The sequence below is a fragment of the Chinchilla lanigera genome, unplaced genomic scaffold (assembly GCF_000276665.1).
Source record: "Chinchilla lanigera isolate Chin_1 unplaced genomic scaffold, ChiLan1.0 scaffold00010, whole genome shotgun sequence".
Taxonomy (NCBI): Eukaryota; Metazoa; Chordata; class Mammalia; order Rodentia; family Chinchillidae; genus Chinchilla; species Chinchilla lanigera.
In genome coordinates, this window is record NW_004955411.1 from 33,835,401 (window position 1) to 33,862,189 (window position 26,789).

Consider the following 26,789-nt stretch of genomic DNA (forward strand, 5'->3'; position numbering starts at 1 on the left):
ACAGCTTACGCAGCGCGGCCGCCGCCCTGCAAGCCCAGAGCCCGGTTTTGTTGAGTCCTCTTTCGCTGGGTGTGGGCTGCGAGTCGGTGAGTCACGAGCCTGGGCAGAGGTCAAAGGACAAACTCCACCATCCCTTGTTCGGCCCGTGGATGAGAGCGGGGCCAGTACCGAGACTGTGCCTTCCACAGCGTCCTCGTGGTATGATCGCATTGCCCGTGGAAGGGCGGGGCTGGGATTGGCGGGCTCCTTCTGGCTCCCATCTGGCAGTTTTCCGTGAGTGCCCTCACGTGGCTGGGGTGCTGTGGCTGGGCAGAGCAGCCGGGCAAGGTGAGCAAAAGTGGGGACAGAGGACCCTGAAGCTTCCCGGCAACCCCTCGTACCTGCGCAATGGGGAACACGCTGCTCTGCCTGCGCCAGGCCCCTGCTGCACTTCTCACCAGTGCATGGGGCTGCAAGTCATCGAGGCCCGTTTCAAGCAGACTTAACCCAAAGGCTGGTGCTTCTGGCCCTGCATTTCTGCCTCCCTCCATACTTGCTGTCCTGCTGCCCCTTTGGCCATCCCAGTGGCTGCAGTGATCATCCCTGAAAGGACGGGCTGAGGAGGGCTTGCTGAACCTGCCCCCCTCTCCCCCGCCTTGGCTGTGGCCTGCGATTACCCTTTCTCCTCCCACCTTCAGAGCTGTGAGAGCCTGAGCAGGTGTAGGGAGCGATTTTGTCCCTTTTGAGTGAACCTCATTATCTGGTGAGGCTCCAGCCCCTCTGTGCAGCTGGCAGCTCCTCCAAGCCCTGAGCAGCTTTCCCGAGAGCAGTGCCGGCCCATCTGGGGTCCAAACAGGCTTGTCCTTTGCGTCTCTCTCCGGGAGAGCAAGCTTTTCCAGTGACGTACAAATAATCAGATGCCTTGGACGGACTGTGATGGGCTAACGGAGCAACTCTGCCAGGCTGGCAAGGAAGTGAAGAGACAACTCCAAGCCTAGGACGCCGCCCGGATCAGGCTCAGTTGTGCGCCTTCCTTCATCCCCTCATCCGCCTCCCCTGCTGTGGAGTGCAGGTGGCTGGGGATGTCACTGGGAGCAGGAGACCTGTTCCCTGCTCTGTGGAAGACGCTAGTCAGGACAGGGACAGGTGGATGAGTGGAGGGGGGTGCAGAACATGCAGCCTGTCCCTTGCCCAGGACTTAACTGGGCCAACACATCCCTGCAGGATCAACCCTTACAAAGCCAGAGAGGTAAGGAGTACATGCTGATTATTTAATGACAGTAACTAGCCTCGGTCCCAGCAGTTTCCTTGTGTTAATTCATTTCATCCCCACAGTGCTATGAGGCGGATCATGTGGTTAGTTTCCTGTTACCACTGAGGACACTGAGGCACAGATGGGTTAAACAGCAGTCCAAGGTCACACGGCAAGTAAGTAGCAAATCCTGGGCTCAAACCCACAAAGTCTCTACATAAACTTCCTCGCAGGCATCTGCCTATCGCGATGGGAACCAAACACTGCAGACAGGAAGGATCAGTCTGTGTTCTGTGTACCCGTGAAAATTTTCATGATTAAAAGATACCGCTGGGGGAAGGAATGTGTTGAACGTCTAACCACTAGAAAGGGAAGCTCTAGGGACTAAAACTGTCCCGAGTACCCAAAGCCCAACGGTCAGTTTGCAATTCTATGGGGTTCCCTCAAGAGTGCTGTTCCTCATGACCCTTATGGTGAAGGGGCTGGGCCAAAGCTGGGGTGTTATTGCAGCCATGTGATCGGGTAGGGGTGCTGGAAATGGACAAAGGTGCGAAGTATTCCACAGCTGCTCACCCTGGCATTTACTGTGGCTTTAAAATCTGTGAACATATGGTAACTGCGGGAAGCAAAGAATCACAGTTGGAAACATGTACACTTAAGGGGGAGCCAGCCGCGCTTACACTCCCCACTTTGCCTCTCTGCAAAATGCCTCTGTCCTGCTGGCCTTCTGTGCTCCAGAATCTGAAGAAAGCCCAGGACAAAGTGTCCCTCTACTTCCACCTGTCCCCCATCCACCCGCACCAGGAGCTTCCCCCTCTAGTAACAGAGGGAGGATTTTGGCTCGTGACGATGATGTTTTTAAGTGCTGTACCCTTCTACGGTTTTGGTTGGATCTTGGTAAGTCCCAGCACCTTATTCTGTGGTGCTGATGGAGAGCCGGAGCACTGGGAAGACATATTGTCTGGGATCCATGGTGGTCTCTGGAAATTCAGGCCAGGGCTGCGTTTCCTGCCAGCGATTCTGCCTGCATGGTCTTCTAGCAAAGCTGCATCTTCTTCCTCTTTTCTGGCAGCTCTGGGCCATCCCCAGGGTGAGGCCCACTCCTGAGTCTATTCCAGGGCTGACTTCTACATGCCTTAACTTCCCCTGTGTGTGCTTTGTCTGGCTTCTAAGTTGTGAGGCTCTGAAGGCTCAGGGCCCCACTCTCTTCCCGGCCCCACCCCCTCCATCAGCAAGCGCTGGCTGGGCATCCACTTCAGCTGCCAAGCACGACGGCTTTGATTAGGAAGGAGTCAGCTGCTTCTCAGAGATATCCTTGTGTCCTGAATCCTCTCCGGTCCTACCCCAGTTGAATTAGGAACTTGGGATGCTTCTAGAATGGAAGTCAGGCTCACCCTTCTCAGAGTGAGAGAGACCTGGAGGTCGGGTGCATGGCTGAGCTGCTTTTTCATATAACGAAGTTTTTCTTGTAACAAGTGCGCCTAGAAGGACCAGTCCAGGCAGCAACTTCTTGTTTAAACATCTCTCCAGGCATGGCAGGCAGGGTGCTGGTTTCCTATCTGATGGCCACCCTGGCTTCTTTCTGAGTAAGAGACCCAAGGTTATTCTAGTTGGCACACATCAGTGAAAAGCCTGTTTCCCAGCCTCTCTTGCAAAAGACGAAAGTGGAAGTTAGTGACCGAAACTTCTAGGAAAGCCTTGTTTGCCATTCCATCCTTCTTGCCTCCTGTTGTTTGGGATGTGGATGTGATGGTTGGAGCCGCAACAGACCTATGGAAGCTATGAAAACACAAAGACTCAAGAATCACAAAGACTCAGCCCCAATTTTCTTGAGCCGCTGAACTGAGGCCAGTAATTACCCATGTTGCATTTCTCATGACTTGACAAACATAAACCCTACATGTTTAAGCTGCCATAGGTGGTTCTCTGTTACTGGCGACTGAAAGCATTTCTAGCTGATCTACTGCATTAGAGAAAGGGTATTTGGGTGTAACTCAAAGGCTTAGTTACAGAACATGAGCTCTCAGAAAGCCACAGTTCTCATAAATACTTCCTTTTGACAAGCCCTCGAGCCAGTCTTCTCGGAGTTAAGTGAGATTCTCTCGGTGTTCCCAAATTTAACTTCTCCAGTGAAAGTGAAACACGAAAGCCACCAGGCTCCCTCCCTGGAAGCAGTTTGGGAAAGCAAGTCATCATCTGTCTCTGTGTGCTCACCTGCAAATGTATGGCTGTGCCATGCTGCTTGCTTTTTGTAAGCCTGAGTGAAGCCCAGTGCTCACATGTTCCCAGTTTAGCCTCTGAGACACTATGATGCTGGGCTCCTCCACCTTGGCCCACGGCTGCCAACAAGTCACTGCTTTCTGACACTTTAGGCGTTTTTCAGTCTGCATTCTCCTCATCCCCAGCTGTGCTGAGGCTACACTGCAAGGATTTGTAGAGAGGTAGCAGCTGCTGTGTCTTACCAAGGCCTTAACGGGTCCACAGGTTTCCCTGAGCTTGTGGTGAATGGGCAGGGTGCCCCCAGCAGCCCCTTTTAAAGACCCTGGTGCGTAAGGATGCGGTGGGCAGCTAGTGTGCTGGGGCGGGGCGCAGCATCCCGTCCCATCTCCTTGCTCCTTCACACCTGGGCAGGTGAGAGACAGGGCACCAGGAGGAAGAGCCCTGGAGCAGATGAATTCCACCCTCAAAGTCTGACACTCCTTCCCTGTGGCTGCCACCGCCAGGCACCTGAGTCTCTTAGGTTACCCTCTCCCTGCCTCTCTTCTCTTCTTGGGCTGGCTCTGTAAGAAATGTGCAAGTTCACAACAACAGCACTAAAAGGGGCCTAAGAGACGCTCATCTCAGTTTCTAATTTGTTGCTTGAGTATATTGAGGTCCATGGCAAACTGCAGGCCTGGCTCAGGGCATAACGCTAGTTGGGGGCCTACTTTTGAGCCTACTGGACCCTAGACCAGCAGGTTGGATACCATAATCTCTAATCTACTAAACTAATTCTTCCATAGCATTTTCTGTGTGGGAGATGCCATCCTATGATATCCACCTATCTAATCTTTCCCATTTTATACATGAAAAATATAAAACATAAAGAAGTTAAGCAACTTTCCCAAGTCACAGGTAGTAGGTGGCAGAGTTGGGATTTGAGCACTCATTTGGAAGAGAATCCAAATGATCTGACTCTGTTCTCGACTACTGATATTCTATACTCTATTGTTGACTATTCCCTTCAGGTCCCAAAAGGAGCTCTCTAATAAACTCTTCAATCAGAAGAATCCTGGATCAACATCTTACCTTTGGTGGAGCATTTGGCAAAATATGACAGCAACAGGTGTTAAACTAACCAAAACAAAACAAAGATAGATTGTACAGTTAAATAAATTTGAATGTATTAAACCAAATTGAATGGGTTTTTTACTTCAGAATTTCTCAGAACCTGTAATATGCTAATAGACATTGTGAGTTTTCAGAGTCAAAAAGCATTTCCCCATCTTTCTGGACACTAGAACCCATTTTGATGCAATGATGTCATCACGCATCATGCAGTCTCTGGAAAACCCAATTGGTAAAAAAAGGTAATTATGTCTTTTTTTTTTTTGGAAATAAAATATTTTACTCATACACACAAATACACATACTGAAGCCACCCTAGGAGCTTGTGGAAAAAAAAAAAAAAAGACATTTTTAGATTCATCTCTTTCCCAGAGTCTTGCAGGTTGGGGTTTCCTGAAGAGGCTGACCCTAGGGCTCTAGCACAGCCCTGCCCTGCACCTCTACCATTTCCACAGAAAGCGTCCCAGAGGCTGCTGTGAGCTTCCTTGGAGCCAGGGAAGCACCACTGCGGGAAAGAGCCTCCACCCAGCCTGGGCCTGGCTAGGAAGCCTCATCTTTAAACCTTTGCCCACAGCCGGCCCTGGCAGTACGTTCCTCCTCCCTATCTTTTGGCTGCACCTGGAGGCTGAGGGAAGCCACAGGCTCTCCAGGTGAATTCCGAGCCCTGTGGAGACAGTTCTCATCCTGGCTTCTGAAGAGAAAAGGGCCCTAAGCAGGATATAGTCAGGCATGCAGTCCTCAGGCTATGAAAATAGTTTGGATCCCAAGGATGGTCAAAACAGGTTCAAGGACCTTGGATTTCCTGGACCACTCTTTGAGAACTGCCTTCCTAGGAAATAATATTTAAAAATAAGTCTTGAAATATACTGTCATCAGGCTAAATATTATCTTAGTCACTGCATAGGGTAAAAAAGGAGAGCAAATGAAAGATATAGACATGCTTTTTAAAAATCAGTCCCCCATTCTACTAGTTGCTTAGGGTTTTTCTTTCTTTTCTTCCCCTATTTCTTCTTCTCCTTCTCCTCCCCACCATTTAGAAATCCCTTGTTGGGTCAGGCATGGTGGTCCATGCCTGTAACCCCAGCTACTTAGGAGACTTCCAGTGGAGGATTGCAAATTCAAACCCAATCTGGGAAACTTAGTGAAAGTCTGTCTCAAAATAAAAAGGGCTGAGGGTGTAGCTTAGTGCTAGAGCACCCCTGGATTTGGTCTCCAATTCTGGAGAAAGAAAATTCCTTGTTGTTCAATCAAAGATTTAAAGTAGTCTTCCAGTAAATCCATATTCTTGGTGACAGATACTATTTAAGTAGATGTTATTATTACCAGGAGTCCCTGGACCCCTCACTCTATCCTGAAAATTCTCCCCTATCAGCATCCAAGAGACCAATCCAAAATGTCTGTCATTAGCATATGGAATTTCAGCACAGGGAGAGGAGTGTGGATACCGTGGCCACTTCCTCCACAGCATGGACTCCCAGGACAGAGAGGAGCAGGATGGGAAAGTGCTGCAGGACCCTAGGCAGCAAGGTACAGGGTAAAGAGCAGCCACTCTTTCCTCTGATGCAAGATGTCCAAAGATACATTTATATAACAGTTTTATTTAGGGCCTGCCCTTGATCTGAGGTCCTTGTGTGTTTACACTAGACCACGGGTCTTTGAACCTGATCTCAAACCTCAGATGAAGGCTAAGGATGCGTTTGCAGTGCTGCACTCTAATTTAACAAGCCAGTCTAGATGGGAAAAACATCTACTGCAGGCAAAGTGGTCCAGGGTGCTGGTCAAGAGCATGGCCCCTTGCCCTTTGCTTACAAGGGGGGTAAACAGTATGAGGATGCTCCAGACAATATAACTGAGGTCAGACACAGAGTCTCAGACTGCAGGGGACACCGTGGGTCGCCTCTCTCCTGAAAACACCAGATCTCCATGTCTTGTCTCTCCCATCCTCTCAGCTTTGGGGACTCTGGCTAACTGCAATTAGGAACCCAGATGGCGTGGCTGTCAGTGTATTAGTAATTCACTGGAGATGGGTTTCAGCTCCCGTCATGTGCAAGGGTGGTTGCTTTGCTTGCTTGCCTGGAATGATCTTTTAAGTTTGGTGCATCTTTATCAAGACTAACATCTACCCAACTGGCTGTTCTGTTTGCTTGTTTGTTCAATTTTTGCTTTGGTGCTGGAGATTGAACTCAGGGTCTTTGTACTGATCTACATCTTTGTTTTTTGAGACAGGATCTTGCTAGGTTGCTTTGTTGCCTGGGATGGGCTGAAATATATGACCCTCCTGCCTGCGCCTCCCCAGAGTGCTAGGATTACAGGCACTCTGTACAGGCATTCTCACCCTGCGGACAGAGCACTGAGTGGCAGCGGTGGTTTACTTGGGGAAGGGCCTGTTTTGGTGTTTAGATTCTTGGGCCTGGATCGTCAGTGGTGAAGAGAACATGGAGCATGGCCCCTTCCTGCCTCAGGGAAGTGGGTGGCCTGGCAGATGCTGGTACCTGCTCTCTAGATCTGAGCAAAGCTCAGTGCAGCTCTGTCAGTGAGGACCTTGGGTACTGCAGCTACACTCTGTGAGTGAGGTGAGGGGTGATGTCTTCCTTCAGTAACTACTCGGCCTCCCTGGGAACACCCCTGCCACAGTGGGCACCAAGGCGAGACTCAGTAGGAGGTGCTGCCCTCTTGGCTGGTGTCCACGCTGCAGCCCTGAATGACCCCTCCAGCTTGCGCCATTGGTGCAGCTTTGCTATTCCTTTTAGATTGCCTCATCCTAAGGCTATATTTAGTTTCCTCAGCGTTTGAACATGCTCAGTAGTTAAATATGAACTCTAAAACGTCATCAGCCAGAAGCCTACTATTCCATTTAAAATATGCGGGGAAATGTACTCTCCCAGATGAATCACCTCAGTTTCTCAGCATCTCCTCATTACCCCTAATTCTTCAAAGTCCACGGGGAAAGCAGCTGAGCCAAGTCGGGCTGGTTCGAGGATGCCCTGGTCAGCGAGAGGATGCCGCCTTCTGCAGGTTTAGCTTCTGCCCTGGCAGCCTTGATGGTTTTCTGTTTATTTTACAATTAGTAGGAGAAGGAGATGCATGGGGATACTTTTGCCTGGGGGCCCAGCTTTTACATTTCAGAACATCTTCCCTTCCTCGAATTCCACGAGGAGGGTTTAAAAACAATATTTCTCACTGTTCTTTCCAACAATACTCTTCATAATAGTCCTGGGTAAGCCCATTACCTATGATCCTTCTGGAACTCAGCTCCCGAGTCCCTCCCTTTGCCCTTCTGCAGCCATTTGGTCCCTGATGGTCACTCCTGCCTATAGAATGTCCTTGACTTTGGCATTACCAAAAGCTGTGCTTCCTCCACAATCTCAGGGTCAAATGTCCTACTCTGTCACACTGACTCTTTCCACTCTGTCTTCTATCGCCAATGATTCTTCCACTCATGGGGACACATAAATCATTGCTCCTCCTACCTCTCACCACACCTGCAGGCCCTCACTGCCCTAGCTAGTGATTTAATGCTGACATCTGGTCCCTCGCTGCTGTCCCACCCATCATACACAATCAAATTCCTTTGACCCGTCTCTTCCTCCATTGTACCGTCTGACAAAGCCACAGCCGTGGCTCAGTCCTGCTCACCTGCTGTCTGCACCTGCCCTTGGGTACAGCTGTCAGTCTCACTTTAAAGTCAACTTCTCTACCTGTGTGTGGGTGCTTGGTGCTTGTCTGGCAAGCCTATGGTGTCTCCCTGCACCACTTATTATCTGCTACTTTCCAAGACAAAGATTTCACATTTTCTCACCCTTCCTCAAACCCTCAACACTTCCTCCCTCATCCTCACTCTTGAGTGATGGCTTCCCTGAGATAACAGAACAGCGGGCTGACAAGTCCCCCGTGTCTCTACCACTACTTCCATCTGTGCCCACCCACCTGCCTTCTCTCCCAACACAAAGGATGCATTTCTTAAGCACTCCATACTCAAAGTCCTGCTTTAGCTACCATCCTGGTTTTTACTTCCCCCTTTCTCTTGAACGCCCGTCCACCAGACCTTGGTTTCCACCACACCCAAAGTACTCTTAGCACTGTCCTTGTGACAGACACAGGCTGGACGTCTCAAACCTCTTCTTCCTGGGCTCACAACTAAGCAACATTTCCCAATTATTCTGCATCTAAATGAGGCCACATGGCTAGCTCTTTCCATAGGCAGCTGAGTGAGGGTGATGTCCTCATGCAGGCTGAAGCGTTGGAGCCTGGGTGTCCTTCTTCCACCTGAGCTGCTCCCTTTCCAGGGGGACCACGGAGGCCACACTGAAGATGGAGAGAGCTTGGGTACCCAAATCACCACATAGTGAGTCATCTGTCCAGGGCTTCAGTGCATGGCGATGAGACCAAGAAATAAGCTGCTTTCTGTGTTATTGACTGGGGGTTACTTGTGAGAGAAATAAGCCTGCTGTAATAAATTTACCAGTGCCTCTAAGTGTCTAAACCCTGTGCTTGCTTCAGCAGCACATATAACAAATTTCTAAATCCAACAGTAAGTTCTCAGTTAGTTTCACATATGATTGAGTAGCAGCATCTGGCAAAGTTGATCAGTGGTTCCTTCTTGAAAAATATTCTTCGCACACTCTCTAGGCCAGTAGCGGTGAACCCATGGCAGAAGTGCCGCAGGAGGCACACAGAGCCCCGTGTGGCACGTGAGCCAATTCGCTCCAGCAGTGTCCCAGTAGTCGAGTATCGGATAACAGTGCGCATAGGGGCAGCGTTGGCACTTTTCGATTAATAAGTGGGTTTTGGGTTGCAGTTTGGGCACTTGGTCTCTAAAAGTTTTGCCATTATTACTCTAGGCCTTTAAAAATTTTTACATTTTAATATCCTTCCTGTACACAATCACATTATCTTCCCTCTCCCCAGTATTGTCCTGATCACTCAGAATTAAAACCAAACATGATCAAGGTTCTCCTACCTGATGATGTCGTCTCATTCAACTCTCTCTTTGATTCAGTGCATCTCTGTAACTCTATCTGCTTTGCTGAAAGAAAGCGTGCTCTCATCCGGAATACACTCACCCAAACACTCATGGCTCACTCTTTCTTCCCTCAGACCTCTGGTCAGGTTCACCTTAACAGGTGGCCTTCCCTGTGATGAGCTGTTTCCATCCAAACCTACACTCCCTATGGCTCTTAGCAATCAGCTATACCTATATATTTACTTATTTTTTATTGCTTTCCTACTCCCACCAGAAAGTAACGAGGCAAGGGAGTTTGCCTAGTCTATCCTGTGTCCTAAGCATAGAGAATGGTGTTAGCTTACACAGCAGGTGCGTAATAAACACTGGTGGAGTGAATAAAGGAATGAACTCCTAAGTAGATCAGCTGCCGCCTCACTGCCCTGGGTAACAAAGCAAGATTTACCAGTCAAATTTTGCGTTCCTGCTTTATTTCTGCTGAATCCAGAGTCTATCCAGTCACCCCCATTAATTTCATCTCAAGGATCCTGTCTTTAAAGCCTCACAGGTACTCCATTTTGGATGCTCCTGGGTGACTTGTCCACCTTCTCAAGAGTTGGTCTTGCTGGTACATGGTGATATGGTACTTGAGTTTCCTTCCTGTGTCTCAGGGCTCCATTTTAAGTCCCAGTCAGGGCTGACTCCTAACTGCTCAGGTTTCCACAGCCACCTAAAGGGCAACATCAGGTTCTGCTTTTGCAGAAGAGCAGAAAGGAAATCATGCAATGATCTGGGGCACACAGCTGGAGGCCTGTTTGGTCACGGGGTTCTCTGGGAAGACCGAACTAGATCTAGTAGGTTGCAGGGGAGGAGCTGCTTCCTGGGGCTCCTCCTCCCTGTCACCATCTCTGGGAAAGGTTGTCAGAGCAGTAAAACACGCAAGCTTTTCTTTTTTTATGAAAAGCTTGTTTATTCTTAGGACACTGGACACTTTGTTCAGGAATTGTTCATCCATTTGAAAATATTGCTCTTGTCAAGATGCCAAGGTCATTGCCAGCTGGGGTTATCAACAGTGTGTGTGTGCCAACTCTAACAGGGGTATTTTAATAGGTATATCACTTCCCTGCCAAAGTGACTAAAGAACAGGATAGCTAATTTTGTGTAATGTTCTCCCTGCATGCATTCATAATATTCCATATTTTATTGGGACTTTAAGGAAAAAAAAGGAGAGCAATGAATAAGTAGGTTAGAATACGACGAACTGCTTTAAAAAGGAATTTTAAGTGGCGCTGACTCATGGTGCAGTTTTTCATACCCACTTGATGATAGCAGTGTACCTACCTTCGCAAAGCAATGGATGATTTTCACAAGTGTTTGTACTCATTCTTTTTTTTGACGCTCAAATCAACCCCGCAAGATAGAGTAATGCGGCCCCCTATTTTGGGTGAGAAAATTGAGGCTCAGCGAAATGAAATGGCTTGTGTCAAACAGGATCGAAGAATTAAACACGGTGGAATAAGCATTAGGATGCAAATCTCTTAATGCCCAGGTTGGATGGCGTCCATCCCAGTGAGGTGAGCTGGGCAGGTAGGGGGCGCTGTGTGTGGACGGAAAGCTGGGTTTGGTCAGGGACTTCAAAAATGAATATGCATGAAGAGCGGCTGTCTTGGCTATGTCCCTCCAAGTCAGCTAACACAAAGCAATGAGCACAGCTGCTCACCCTGAAAACCTTCTGGAGACCCGACTAGCTGAGTGGATAATGATGTCCTGCTCAGGTGTGGTGGGTCCCCGAGGGAGGCAAGCAGCCCGTGTAGCAACCCGGTGGCACTGTGGGATCTATTCAATATGCCTTTCTCTTTTTCTGTCTTTCTCTCTCTTTCTTTTTCCTAATTTTGAAAAAAAGAAATTTAAACAGAACTATTAGGTGCCTGAGCAGTGAGCTCTTGTGTTAGTAGAAGCTTTGGGAAAAATGTGGCTTTAGGCGACCAGAGCTCTAGGACAAGCTTCACAGCATATAGGTTTGTTGCATGACCCTGAGCAAACCAGGTTCACAATCTGCAGGAGAGATGTGGTTGCATCTATTTACTGCCCCAGGATACACAACCAAGTCATACTGCATCCTATCAAAGAAGGGGCAAAGTTTGCAAATGCCGCAAAGTTAGAGAGTGTAACTAATGACAAATGACAGATGAAATTTCTAGATCTGGGATTTGGAGCACTTGGGAGAAAACTAGACAACAGACAGAACTTATTTGGGTTTAACAATAATTGCACCAATGGCAATATTTGTTCTTGACCCACATTGTGCTTACTCTAGGAAGGATTTGGGAAAACTAAACACGCGTGTCTTGACTGCAGAAGAGTTAGGAGTTTTGATTGACTCAATGCTCAACATGCCTGGGGTGGAATGAGGAAGGTGGTGCAACATGGACTCTCCCAGCAGAGGTTTGGGCCTGCAAGTCAGGACCTCTTGGGCTTGCATGCACAGCCAGTGAGGACTGGGCCCCATAATCTCAGCGCTCTCAGTAAGCTTGAGAGCAAACTGGAGCCAGCTTGAGTGGCCAGGAAATCACAGTCTATGCCAGGAATTATGTGATTTGTAAAGGAAAATACTCAAGGGGTGACATGATGGTGTTTTCCATGTAACTGACTGGTCAGGACATGGAAGTACATCACCTATGGGCCAGCTGCAAGGCCAGAGCTGGGCCAGTGAATGGAACCACTATAGAGTTTAGCTGTAAAAATGGGACCATGTTGTAGGGTAGGGAGCTCCTCACTAGATGGGCTGGGACAGCCTGATTGCTGGCAGGAGCTGGCAGGTACAGGGGGTCCTGCGCTGGGTAGGATTGGAGCTAAGGAAAGTCTCTTGGCTGACACCTTCAATCTGGGAAATGGGAGAATGTGTTCATCTATACTAAGTGAATCAAGTGAGCTGGGGGACTTGTGAGCATGGATTTATTTAATATGCCCGCTCTCTCTTTTTCTTTCTTTCTTTCTTTCTTTCTTTCTTTCTTTCTTTCTTTCTTTCTTTCTTTCTTTCTTTCTTTCTTTCTTTCTTTCTTTTCTTTCTCTTTCTTTCTTCTTTCTTTCTTTCTTTCTTTCTTTCTTTCTTTCTTTCTTTCTTTCTTTCTTTCTTTCTCTTTCTTTCTTCTTTCTTTCTTTCTTTCTTTCTTTCTTTCTTTCTTTCTCTCTTTTTCTGTCTCTCTTCCTCTTTCTTTCTCTGTCTCTTCTTTCTTTCTTTCTTTCTTTCATTTCTTCTTTCTAATCTTCTCTCTTCCTCTTTCTTTCTCTGTCTCTTCTTTCTTTCTTTCTTTCTTTCATTTCTTCTTTCTAATCTTGACAAAAAGAAATTTAAACGAACTATTTTGGTGCCTAAGTAGTGAGCTCCTATGTTAGTAGAAGCTGTGGGGTAAATGTAGTTCAGGCCCAAGAACACTGCAGAAATGAGGTCCAAAGTTTTCGGGATAGAACCATATTGGCTCCCTTCAGAGGGTGCCTCCCAAAGGGCATATGTGCAATCGGAAAGGAGAAAGATCCGTGGCTACACATCCACGCTATTTTTCCCCATAGGCCATGGTCATGTGGACAAGAGAAGCTGGGATATGTAAATAGTAAGCTGGATTTACTGCTGCCTCAATAAAATGAAAGTTTCATTTCTAAGAAAGAAGTAGAGAGAGGTGCCTAGCAGTCTGTGCTGATTGAGTAAAAGAAAATTTCTATAAGAAACATTCATTGATTTAAAATTTTATAATCAAAACCTATTTGAATTTCATATAAACTGTTTGTTAAGAAATCATTTCCCAAGTAAAGTCTCTGACAGAGGGCTTCCAAAGCTGATCTAAAGCTATACTTTGAATTCTGAACCATCCCACTCTTTCTCATCTGCTGATGTTCCTGTGATGAAAGCCATAGTTTATTCTCCTTATCCTTTATTTTCAGCCAGACACAGATTTTTATCCATTCAGGAAATGCCAAATCTATCTATTCCTTTTCACCCCAACCATGAATTCAGCTGAACATCTCCCAAGTCAGGCACTGTGCTGGGCTCTGCATATGAGGTCATTAAGAAATTTGGTTTTATTTCTTCAATCTTGAGCTACGTACTTGCACCTAGAGGGACAGCTGAGTTTCCTGGTCCCACTGCTGAACCTATCCCTCTTCTTTTCTGTCTAACATTTGCTTAAACACTACCTTCTTTTTCCTTTAGGGTGTAGTCCAGACCTCTGTTTTTCCACAGCCTCTGTCCCTGGTACCCACTGTGCCATCCTGGTTCCACCTGGCCCTGTGGGAGAAGAGCAGGTTCTGGAAAGATCCCTGTGCATCACTTCCTGCCACTGTAACCTTAGACAAACTCTCGTGCTCCCAGTGGCGTGCCGGCAGTGGTGGTGGGGAAGTGAGGCAAATCGTGTGGTTTTGTCAGAATGAGGAGCAGTAAAAACATAGAAAGCGCCTCCTGTCTTAAGAAGGTCCTTGACTACCTCTGATCAATTCCAAGAGGCTTCAATGACTCTTGAGAGGATTAGGCCAACAGACTTCAGGGAAACTTTTGTGCTTTTGTTCCTCAGGGTGGAAGCCCTTGAGAAGTATAATACACAAACAATACTTGGGGACGAACAAGAGCTTCACAAGGATCTGTCTGGGGCCCATAACGCAATCCAACCTCTCTTTAGAGCTCGGTCTATCAAATACTTTCAAAATATTTTATTTAACCTTCACAATCATTGAAATGCTTTTTTAAAAGAAAACTCTACACTTGAAGATTTTTCTAGCAGAAGCTTCACAAGCAACCTCAACAGCCATTCAAAAACATGTGGTCTTCAGATGCGTCATTCCCTTTCTTTCTGTTATTGAGCCCTGTTGAGAAATACTGCCTGGAAAGACGTAAAGTGGACATTATTAGCTCCACTTGCAGCTGAGGAAATTGTGAGTCAGAGTGGCAAAGTGACTTTTCCAGGATCACATCAGTAAATGGTAGAGTTAGGTAGAAAGCGAAGCCTGGTCCCCCCACTCTCCTCTTGTTGAGGAGACAGTGAGAGAAAAGGACAATAAAGGAATAAAACCCTTCCCATCTGCCTGCTGCCCCAACCCAGCCTTTGCCAAGAGGGCAGGTGATAGGAGGAAGGAACACGTGGATAAAGGCACTCTGGGACTGGAAGGGCTGTGCAAGTGTGTCGTGGAGTGGGGGTTGGGCGTGGGAGAGCACACAGCAGTGTGATGGGAGTTGGGGGCTCCCTGTCCCCCAAGCAGGATCATGGAGCACAGAGGAGGAAGACTATGACCTGCAAGTAGCTGTAAGTGGTGGATGTAGATGCTGGCTATGGCCAAGGAAGTGGATCTTTGCCCTTTTAGTTATCCAGTATGCATTACCAGCAATCACCCTCAACATCCTACGTGGGAATTACCATCAACCTCGTTCTCATCCAAGGATTTTTAGAGGAGCTGAATCTAGTTGTAGCTCAGGAATCAGGCACCTGACCCAGGCTTAAGATAATCTAGCCATATCAGCAAAGTGATTGGCTCAAGAATGGCCAGTGACCTGATTAGAGCCCATAGGCTTTCTGCTGGGTTTGGACCTGGAAGAGTGTAGTTCTGAGGGTTGCTGTAGCATTTTATGTTTAGAAACCTGTTGAGAACAATTTCATGAATAAGAAGCAGAGCAGGAAGATAAAGCTAAGTCAGAGCTTCATAAATTTCATTTGAAATTTTCTAAGTAATGACCTTCCTCCTAAATTTTTTAGTTATATGAGCCAAAAATTGTTTGCTTGTTTAAGCCAATTTGGGTCATGTCTTCCCCCAATTGTAGACAAATGGATACTGTTTCATAAAGTAAGGTTTTAAATGTACAAGAATAGTTCATAGAGTTAGAGTTGGCCACATAGATCTACTATCATAAAACTCCTTTTCTTATGTAGAATCGTGTTAGGGGAACCTACAGAAGGCTTTTGCATCTGTCTGTGATGGGGTGGCTGGTATCACACTATTCCCCTCTCAAGCACAACCGTAAAAGCTCTATTTAAAAACACAGCTGTTTGACCACATGGAGAAATGTCAAGACAATCAGGATCAGAAGGGATAGGATGTTTGAGAGAATGACACACAATACCAATCAAAAGCCCAGACTTCGTGAAAAATGGCAAGCTAATTTTAAAATTTATATGGAAAAGCTGAAGTCCAGGAATAGCAGACTGTCTTGAAGAAAAAAATTATTTTCTTAACACTATGAAACATAGAGACTTAGAATTGCTTCAAGTATAGAAAATAGACTGACAGAACAAAACAATTCATACACATAAATAAATATATTTGATTTTCAACAACACCATCATTGTAATGCAGTGAAAAAAAAGACAGTCTTTTTAATAAGTTATGCACTGAGTTGGTGGGATATAGACACATTTGAGGAAAAAATGAACCTTGACCCTTATTTCCAACTATACACAGCAATCAATTTTGGATAGATTATAGACATAAATGTGAAAGATAAATAATAAAGCTTCTAAGAGACCACATTAATCTTTACAGATTTGGTGTAAGCATTCATTTCTTAAACAGGTCAGAAAGCATGCTGACAGGGAAATTGTAAAATATATTGTAAATGTCCATTCAAAATATTAAAAAATCAGCCAGATGACTAAATTGAACTTTGTTAAAAAAATAAAATTTCTGTCTATTACAAGAAACCACCAAATAATTGTAAATACAATTCACAGAGACAAATACATTTGCTAGGCATATATTTGACAATGGGCTTATGTCTAGTCTATATAAAAATTTCCCCTATGTTCATAAGACTACTGCAGACAATTCATTTTAAAAGTGGGACCAAAGACTTACCTGCCCTTTGCAAAAGAGGAAATATACAAAAGGAAGGCAAATATACAAAAAAATGCTTGGCATCATTGGTATCAAGGAAATACAAGTTAATACCGCAATGAGATAATACTGCACATGTGGTAGAATAACTAGAAGTTAAACAATGGATAGTTCAAAAGATTGATGAGATATGGATCATCTAAAATGTGCATTCACTGCTGGTGGGATAAAAGTGAGTACACTAGGGGGCTGGGGATTTAGCTCAGCGGCAAAAGTGCCTGCCTGGCAAGCGCAAGGTTGTGAGTGAGGTTCCCGGTACCGGAGGAAAAAAAAAAAAAAAGTGAGTACACTAATTTGGAGATCTATCTAGTGGTGGCTACCAAAGCTGAAGAGTCCTTATGTTCAACAATTCTACTCCTGGATATATTGTACCAGAAAATGCCCCCTCCCAGCCAGTATATTTCAGTCTCTTATCTGCTCAGGTAATAGTTCCTGTTCCAGTTCCAGTTGCTTCTGTCTCTTAGAAATGGCTGGTTACTATGATGCACACTGTATACACCAGTCCCCAACTGACAAGACATCCTGCCTCTGTACTTCCTGCTTGCTTATCACATATAAGCCCTAGACCACCAGAGATCAGGACCTGACATTCTGGGAATGATCCCGATCAGTGCCTATCATTGTAAATAAATCTGCCTCCAAATCCTGAGAGACATTTCAGTGTTTCTGCTTGCTGTTGCAATATATCTAATATTAACAGTTTTCTTTTACTTCTGTTTGTATTCTCTGTAATTTCTGCTTCCTTGAATTTGTTGCTGTATAATTTACTACATATCTATTTATAACTGCAAGAGCTTCATTGTGGATTATATCTTTACCATTTAGAAACGTCTTTTTGCTAAATTCAATCTTGTTTGATTTGGGGGATGCCAATCCCTTCCCCCTTTTCAGTATGTGCCTTTACTTTATATCACTTTGCTAATCCAGCTCTTCCAGGTTTCCAGTACTTTTGGAGCAAGGCCTCATCTATCTTGGACTGCGCCGACAGTCAACCGCCAAGGTCTCATCCTTGACTGCTGCGGCTCACCTCCGCTACAACTGGTAGGGAGAATCCTGGTGTTTCGGGGGCCTGTTCTGTGAGGCAGGATCCCTCAGCAAGGCAGCCTAGGCCCCCAGGGGTCCAATTTGTCACCCAGTTCTTTACCTTTCACAGTGCACAGGCACCTCAAGGATTCAAGCCAGTGTGGGCACAGGGGCTCCTTGGAAAGTTATAACCCAATATACTTTTCTTCTTACTCTTCTCAGCCTCTGATTGCTCCTAAAAGGCCCTCCCTTTGCCTCTCTACCTGCCTGAATCCTAGCCATCCCGCAAAGGCCCATCTGAGTCTCATCTCTGGAAGGAGACCTCCCTGTATGATATCAAGCCTCCAGAACCACTGCTTCCCTTTGTACTTAACAATGCCGCTCGCCTTAGCTTGGGTGCAGGTAATAGAAAACTCATTTAAAAATAGTTTAAGTCATAAGAAACATGACTCGTACAGCAAGAATTCCAAAGGTGCAGTGGTTCCAGGGTTGGCTGACTCAGAGGTTCAACTGCATCACGAAGGACGCATGTTCTTTCTCTCCTGCAATGACATCAGCCTCAGTATGTTGACCACTCCCCTCATGGATGCAAGATAGCAGCTTCCTAATGTGCCCAAGAGGATCCAATAACTTAATAAGTATTCACATTTATAGGACGCAGTGTGACATTTCAATACATGTATACAGTGTGTGATGATCAGGTCAGGATAACTGGCTTATCCATCACCTCGAATACTTTTTCTTTCTTTGTGTTGGGAGCATTTAAAATCTCTGCCAGCCGCTTTAAATATACAGTTAATTGTGGTCAACCACAGTTACCCTACTGGGCTATAAAATATGAGAAATTTTTCTTCCATGAGATTAGATGTCTTTTGAAGTGGGGAAGAAAACTTTCCCGGACGCCTCCACTGCACTTATCTCCCATCCATTGGCCACTGTGCATCTTGACTCTCGATGGCGAAGGAAAACTGGATGTTAGGCTTGGGCAAAGCAAGACTCTGCCCCTACAGCAGGGGAGGGGTCCAGACTCCCATAAAGCACATACACAGCCCCATTTCTGCACAGAGAGCTGCTACCTGAGACAGTGGGGGAGAATGGATGCCAGGTGGGTATCCAGAGCAGCCATGCTCGTGTACTCACCCACGCCTTTGCCATACCTAGCCTGACACCATCTTCTAGGGGTTCTTTGCAAAGCTTCGAGAGCCTGCACCCTTCCGTTAGTGTCTTTTGCCGAGACTGGCACGTGGGCACCTCTTGATACACATCTGTTCAACTACTTATTGAGAAGCAGAATAAAGTGATAGCAACGGGTGATAGGTTGGTGGGGGGACAGCGAAGGTACTTACCATGGGACTAGGGAAAGAGAAGACATACAATCCGTACAAGCAAGGTGGAGACCATTGCAGGTTTAAGGAAAAGGCTGGGGCAAAGGAAGCCAGGCCAGCCACACCCACGGAAAGTGACACAGTCATATCATCCTGAAGACTTGGGGTAACTTCACTCAAAATGTCTGTCCTTGTATTTTGTAGATATTTTAAGAATTGAAATAATCTTACATTTGTTACTAGTCAGTAACTAATACGTTCCTTCAAATTTTTTTTTTGGTATTATTTCTGACAAAGTGCCACAACAACTACAGTTGAACTACGTATGCTTAAAGATAGTGTAAATAAGTAACTACATGTGAGCACAGGTGTGATCGCATGTGATGATGTATGTGTGGGCGCGCGTGTGTGTGTGTATGTGAGGACAGTCAAGAGTGGTGGGGTGGGGAGAAAGGCAGGTTGGCTAAGGTCCCAGTGGTGAGCAGTGAGAACGCAGTGGGTGTAAGACACATCTGTGAATTCTGTGTTGCTTCTTCCATTAAGAGGAAGGTATCTATTTCCTACCCTTGACTCTGGCCCTCAGTGACTTGCTGGCCAACTTTAGTGACGGAGTACCGATAGAATAAGGCAGAGATTATACTACATCATCTGACGCTACATTATGAAGAGAACGCAGCTTCCACCTGCTTCTCTTGGGGTACTTGGCTTTGGAGCTTTTAGCTGTCATGTAAGAAGTCTAAGGTTGTCCAGCTCTGAGGCCATCTCAGCGCAGGTGCAGGTTTTCTTCTTAATAGGCCCAACTGAGCTAACAGTTGCCATCAACTACCAGACACGAGTGAAGATACCTCCACATGATTTCTGTCCCCAGTTATAGAGTTGCCCCCCGCCTCCGTGTCTTCCCAGCAGAGGCTGTAGACATGAATCCAGGACAAGCTGTCCCCACGTAGCCCTTGCTAACTTCCACAGAACTGTGAATGTAAAGCAATGGCTGTCTTTTTGCTGTAGTTTGAGATCATTTGTTACACAGCATATAGATGTTTGGAATAGTAGTCAGGATGCCTTTCTACCCTAACAGTTTGAGTTAACTGCTCTTCTGAAGAAATATTTGCTTGTGTTTTGTGTTTCAAATACACATCTGACTGGTATCTAATAGGTTTTTTTACTCTAAGAAGTCAGTAGTGTCAATGTCAGTGAATTCTGAAAAGTCCCCAAACACAAACGCTTCATGCAAAATGCTAAATATGTGTCCATTATAGTGTGGCTTATATAAACATTACCCACGAGTGTGAAGTAACACATTCATCCTTAACTCATGCCCAGGGCTCAGCAAGTGTTTACTGTGGTCTACTATGAGGTCTGCCGTGGGGGAGGCTGGCATGGCATTCTCCCTGAAGGGAGACACAAGCAACTATAAGAAGCTGGTGCTGGAGGCTGGGGGAGGAGAGAGGAGGAAGGTGGAGAGAAGACATTCCAGCAGACTGAGTGGAAGCGATCAGGCTATCTGCTTGGATAAAAGGAAAAACTCAAACCAGATCTCAAAGTAAAATGCCCCATGAGCTCTACCTAAAACAATGTGTCTTGGAAGCTCGACCGCAGAAGCATTAACAAACATATACAACAGAAAGGCAAATTAAAAAAACACCCAGGAATTGGCACCCTTAAAATCAAATAAGGTTGAATTTAAGGCAAGAAATATTAACAAAGCAAAGCAGGACACTTTATAATGGTGGAAGTGTAAATCATGATGAAGAGCTAGCAGTTATAAATAGATTTAAAGTACACTAAAGAGCAAAAAATGCATAAAACAAAAACTACAGAAAATACAAAGGGAAGTAGAAAGAGAAATATTAATGGTAGAAGTTTTAATTCTTTTATCTGAGCTTATGACATGCAGAGAAAAATAAGAATTGTGAATACCAAAATAACATAATTAGTAAGATAGATCTTATGAGTATATATTCAAATGCTGAATAAAAGAATATACCTTCCTTAAAGTACTTATTCAATAGTAACAAAAATGTGACTCTATATTAGGTTGAAATAATACTTCATTTACTTGCAAAATGGAATAATGTAGGTAAAATTCCCTGATAGCAATTCCATAAAAGTGGAAATTGATTTGTAAATAATTATAAATCGAAAAACCTTACCATATGGAAAATTTAAATGTCCCACTAATTCTTTGGTCAAAATGGAAATTAAAAAGTATAGAAAATTTGCAAAGTAATTGCATAATACACATATACTAGCATCTATGGGATATAGCTAAATTAGCGCTCAGAAATGTAAAGTCTTAATATCAACAAATAAGAAAGAATATAAATACATTAAGCATCCAGTTCTATAAGTTGCAAAGAAGAATAAAATGAAGATAAACAAATGGAAACAATGCTAAAGATGAAAGCTTAATTTATTACATTAGAAGTTATGAGACTGATAATACTAAAAAATAAATCAGTTCAAAAACTGTTTTTTAATTTAATAATAATTATATATGTATATTTATTGGTTGATCTATTCAAGAAAAAAGGAAGAAAACAAATACACAAAAATTTAAGAAGTGAAATTGAAAGTATCATAAGTAGCCACTTTACTTAACTCTATGTGTATTAATGACTAAATGGGTTTCCTAGGAAATATAAATTAAACAAAACAGAAAGAAAATCTAAACAGAAAAATTAACATGGAGGAATTAGAGTATGTTATAATGAGGTAATCTCCAAATAATAATAGGTCCATACAATGTCTCAGGCAAATACTATAAAACGTTTAAGGGACTGTTAGCATTTTTCTTTAAGAGAGAGCAATCTTGAATTCACTATGTAGCTCACTGTGGTCCTCGTGCCTCAGCCTCCCGAGTGCTGAGATTACAGGCTTGCACCACCGTGCCTGGCAAAGGGACTGATTTTTTTTTCAGTGCTATTTAAACTGTTTTAAAACAAAAGAAAAAGAATAAAAGAAAAAGAATAAAAAGAATAAAAGAATAAAATTCTTCTTGGTTGAAAGTGATATGCCTACTAATGAAAGGGGCTGGGAGTGTGACTCAGTAGTAGAACATGAGCATGCACAGGGCCCCGGGTTCATCTTCAGCCCTGCAACAAACAAACAACAAAACCACCATAAAATGGCAACAAAAACTAGATAAAATCATAGCCCAACCTCACCTATGCATACCGATATAAAAAAATCCACAATAAAGACAACAGTCCCATTAAAATAAAAAATAAAGATATATATTATTACTATTATTAACAGAACTAAGAACTGAGGTATAAAAATTTGAAAGTGGGAAGCCAGGAAGGGTGGCACAAATCAAACTTATTATCCCAGAATTCTGAGATGCTGGGGCAGGAGGATCTTGAGTTTAAGCCCAGCCTGGGTAACTTAATGAGATCCTATGTCAAAATAAAAAAATATATATATAAAAGGAGTAGAGGGCTTGGAATGTAGCTCAGTGTGAAGGCCTTGAGTTCAATTCCTAGGACTGAGAGAAAAAAAAACTTGAAAGTAGGAAGTAGAATTATTGCTTTGTGGATGGTATTGTCTGCCTGGAAAATCTAAGAAAATCAAATAATAATCCATTATAAATAATAATAAAATTTACTGAAGAAGCTGGCTACAGAGCTGAAATTAGGCAATTAATAGTGTAATTATGCAGAAACAATAACCAATTAGAATGTGACAGAAGAAAAACTTTATGTCTAATAGGAACAAAACCAAAATTGTCCAGATAAGAATTAAAAGGAAATTGTGCAAAGACTATGTAGAGAAGAAAATTTTTTGCACAGAAAGTTTTAAAATGTAAATGAAAAAAAGTATATGACATATGTTCTTGAGTAGCCAATTAAACTTTGGAAAGATGTTAGTTCTTGTGATGTAAATTCATAAAAGTGGCAACAACAACAGCAATAAAAATATCAGATTTTTTAGAATTAAATAAGTTAATTATATAGTCTATCTGAAAAATAATTACTAACCAAAACAAATCTGAAAAATAATGGATATAAAGAGCTGTATGAGTTTTCCATTGCTATGTTAAAAAAAAAAAATCACCACAAATTTGGGGGCCTAAAACAATAGCTACTTATTAGCCTGAAGTTCTGTAGACCAGAAGCTGTGGCAAGGTAGGGGTCTCAGCTCAGGATCCAGCTAGACTAAAGTCCAGCTGTCGGGCAGGCTATGTTCTGTCCCAGATAATGGCCACCTAAATAAAAGCAGGGACACGTCGCCTAGCTATGTGCCCAAGAGCAAAGGAAGATGGTTTTGTTTCACAACTGGTCAGTCTGCCACAAATCCCTAAGTCAAACCTTATGTAACAATAAACTATAAAGAGATGGGAAATTAAAATGCTAGGAAGGGAAAGAGGAAGGAGAGGAGGGAGAAAGGACAGGGAGGGAGGGAGGGAGGGAGAGATGGAGCCAGAAGAAAACATGGGCGATGTTCTCTTTTAATGTAAAAAATATTTTAAAGGATAATTTTAGGAAGTATTTTAAAAAATTCACTCAGAATGTAGAAGCCACAGTGGGGGGGGGGAATGAAAAATTAAACCAGTTTGAAAATGAAAATAAGTACTTCAGGCAAAGCAAAACAAAACACAATAAACAAAGTAAAGACGTCAATTTTTAACTGGGAAAAGTCTAGCACACTGATATCTTAGGTAAAGCACAAATTTTGTAACGTCTAAAGATCTCTTACAAATGAATTTTAAAAGAATAAGAAAACCCAGTAAAGGCCAAACATGGTGATGCATGCCTCTAATCCCAGCTACTCCAAAGTCTGAGGCAAGTTTAAACCCAGCCTGGGCAACTTAGAAAGACACTGTCTCAAAATAAAATTTGAAAAGGGCTGCAGATGTTGTAGCTTAATGGTAGAAAACTTGTCTAGCAAGTGCACAGCCCTGGGTTCAGCCTCAGAATCAGAAAACAAAAATAAAACATAACAATAAGGCAACTGTTATGGCTTGTGTCTAGATGTTCCCCCAAAGCCTCATGCAGTCATACGTGGGACTTTTCAGAAGTGGCTAAATCTACAGTGCGTGATGCTGGGATTGATTCATGGTGCAATGCTAGGATCAAGTGTGCTAGTATTAAGGGTGTGAATGCTACCCACTGTAAGTAGCCTGGATAAGATAAAGGGGTCAAAAAAAAAAAAACAAAACTGCTAAGGTCCCTCACTTGCTTTGCTGCCTTCTGCCTGCCATGAACTGTTTCTCCTCTGTGATGCCCCTCTGCCATGCCATGCCTTGGATCCAGCCAACTATGGACTGAAACCTCTACAAACTGTGAGCCAAATAAACCTTTCCTCCCTTAGCTTTGTGTGTCAAGTATTTTGTCTCAGCAGTGAGAAAAGTAACTAAGACAGTAATGAAAAAAGTTGCAAACCAATAGTTCACAGAAAAGAAATAAAATAGTTGTTAAAAGTATGAAAAGATTCTTGACTTACCTTGTAACTAGAGAAAGGCAAAAAATAGGTGTTTCACGTATCAGCCTGGCAAAGATGAAAAATGGGATAACACATCATGTTGGCAAGGATTTGAGGTCATGCCAATGTGACATAAATTGATCTAATATCCATGGAGAGCAACTTCGCAGGTCATCACACTTTGATCCGGTAAGTTCATTTACCATGGATACACTTGCATGAAACGAAAAGACAATCTACAATGGTACAATAAAAAACACCTAACTGTTCCTCCCGGTGGAAACAGTTAAAGGAAATGGAATACTATGGAACCATAAGAAGAATGAGGCATAATACATACAGCCAAGACTGATTTTCCTTGCTGTCTTCTTAGTCACAAAAGCAACATGAGGAGAGAGTATATTATGGAGGAGTAGAGCAAGGAGTGACTTCCAGAAGAGGAATGAGAATTCACAAGTGATCAGGTGGCTGAAGGAGAGAGATGACAGAAGAGATTTCCTTTTATGGTATATCCACTCTTTAAATGCTGTGCTGTATGAACTCTATACAGTGTGAATGTATTGCCCATTCACCAAGTTAATTATGCATTTTTAAGCTTTGGAAGCAAATATTATCCTTTTTTTGTCATTTTTGTTCTCTGAGAAGCAAACCTCAAAATGAAATGGGGGAGTGATTTATAGGGAGAAACGCCTGGGCGGGAAGCTGGGGAAAGAGCCAGACAGCAGGGAGAGCCCCAGATGGTGAGGAAGGCTTGGCCTCTGATGTGAGAGAGGAGAGGAAGAGAGGAAGTTTGACAAGGCCAGTGGGAGTCCTTGAGCCCAAATCTCCAGTCAGAAGAGTCCCATGTCCCACTAAGAAAAGCCCAGGACCTGACGGAGTTACCATTGAATTTTGGCAGAACTTTAGCAAAGAAGTCACACAGGTACTCCTCAAGCTTTTCCATGTAACCAAAAGGGAAGAAATATTTCCATACTCATTCCATGAAGTGAGCATTGTCTGATACCAAAACCGGATAAGTACTCAACAGAAAAGGAAAATGACAGACTGATATCCTTAATGAACATAGACACAAAAATCCTCACAATCCCAGCAAACAGAATTCAACACATCATTTAGAAACATCACGCACTATGACCAAGGGGTGCAAGGACAGTTCAACATAAATGAATCAGTTAATGTAATATACCACATAAACGGGATCAAGGGTAAAAACCACACAATCATCTCAATAGATGCAGAGAAAGCTTTTAACAAAAATCTAACATCCTTTTATGATAAAATGCAGGTGAAAGTAGATATAGAAAGATTTGCTTTAAACCAATAAAAGTCACAGGCACCATCATACTGAATGGGGAAAAACTGCAAGCTTTCCCTCTAAATCAGGAACAGGACAAGAATGTCCCTCTCAGCACTCCTGTTCAATGTAGTACTTGAAACTTTAGCCAGAGGAATCAAGCAAGAGAAAGAAATAAACGAGAGGTGAATAGAAAGGAAAAAGTCAAATTACCTCTATTCACAGATGATATAGTCCTTTACATAGAAGACCCAAAAAACCCCTCCAGAAGACTCTTACAGATGATAAATTCAGTAAATGGCAGGCTGCAAAATCCACACACAAAAATCAATAGCTTTCTTGTACACCAGTAATGACCCCACCAAGAAAGAAATTAGGAAAACAATTCCATTCATGATAGCTTAAAAAAATTAAATACCCAAGAATAAACCAACTGAGGTGAATGACCTCTATAATGAAAACTACAAAACTCTGAGGAAACATTTGAACAGGATGTTAGAAAACGGAAAGACAGCCCCTGTTTCTGGATAGGCAGGATTGCTATTGTCAAAATGGCCATATTACAAAAAGGAATACTATATGGATATATTTTTAACTTTTTTGGGGGGGGTACCAGGAATTAAACTCAGGACCTGTGCTTGCCAGGCCAGTGCCTGTATCATTGAGCTACATCCCTGGCCCCACTATATAGATTTAATACAATCACTATTAAAATATCAATCATATTCTTCACAGAACTAGAAAAAGCAATCCTAAAATTTCTATGGAACCAGGAGACACCCAGAATAGCCAAAGCAATCCTGAGTAAAAAGTACAAAGTGTGAGGTATCATAGTTCTGGATTTCAAGTTACACTTCAAAGCTATAGTAACAAAAACTGCATGGTACTGACACAAAAATAGACATGTACACCAATGGAATAGAGTAATAGACACAATCCCATGCACCTTCCACCACCTGATTATTAATAAAAAAGAAGAAAAGGTAGCCTCTTTATAAATGGTGCTGGGAAAACTAGTTATCCCATGCAAAAGTTTTTCTTGCTATACTTTGGTTAGAGGACTAATATCTAGAATACATAAAAAACAAAAATTACCTCCTAAAAACAAATGCCATGATCAAAAATGGGCAAATGAACTGAGTAGACAGTTCTCAAAAGAAGAACTACAAATGGCCAATAAACATACGGAAAAATACTCACATCTTTAGCCATTAGAGAAATGCAAATCAAAACATCCAAGGTTCCATCTTAGGCCATTCAGAACACAAAAAGCAACAAATGCTGGTAAGTTGGGCAGGGCAGGCACTTTTACACTGTTGGTGGGAATGTAAACTGGTAGAACCACTATGGAAA

The 26,789-nt window shown here is 43.6% G+C and overlaps 1 long non-coding RNA gene across 1 annotated transcript; it reads left to right on the forward strand.

Annotated features, from left to right (window-relative positions):
• The first annotated feature begins 860 nt into the window (after nucleotides 1–860).
• On the forward strand, nucleotides 861–4,626 carry LOC102013066. The gene is made up of 3 exons (XR_259952.2): nucleotides 861–1,228; nucleotides 1,315–1,407; nucleotides 4,459–4,626. It is a non-coding gene; the product is annotated as an uncharacterized LOC102013066 (long non-coding RNA).
• The last annotated feature ends 22,163 nt before the right edge of the window (nucleotides 4,627–26,789 follow it).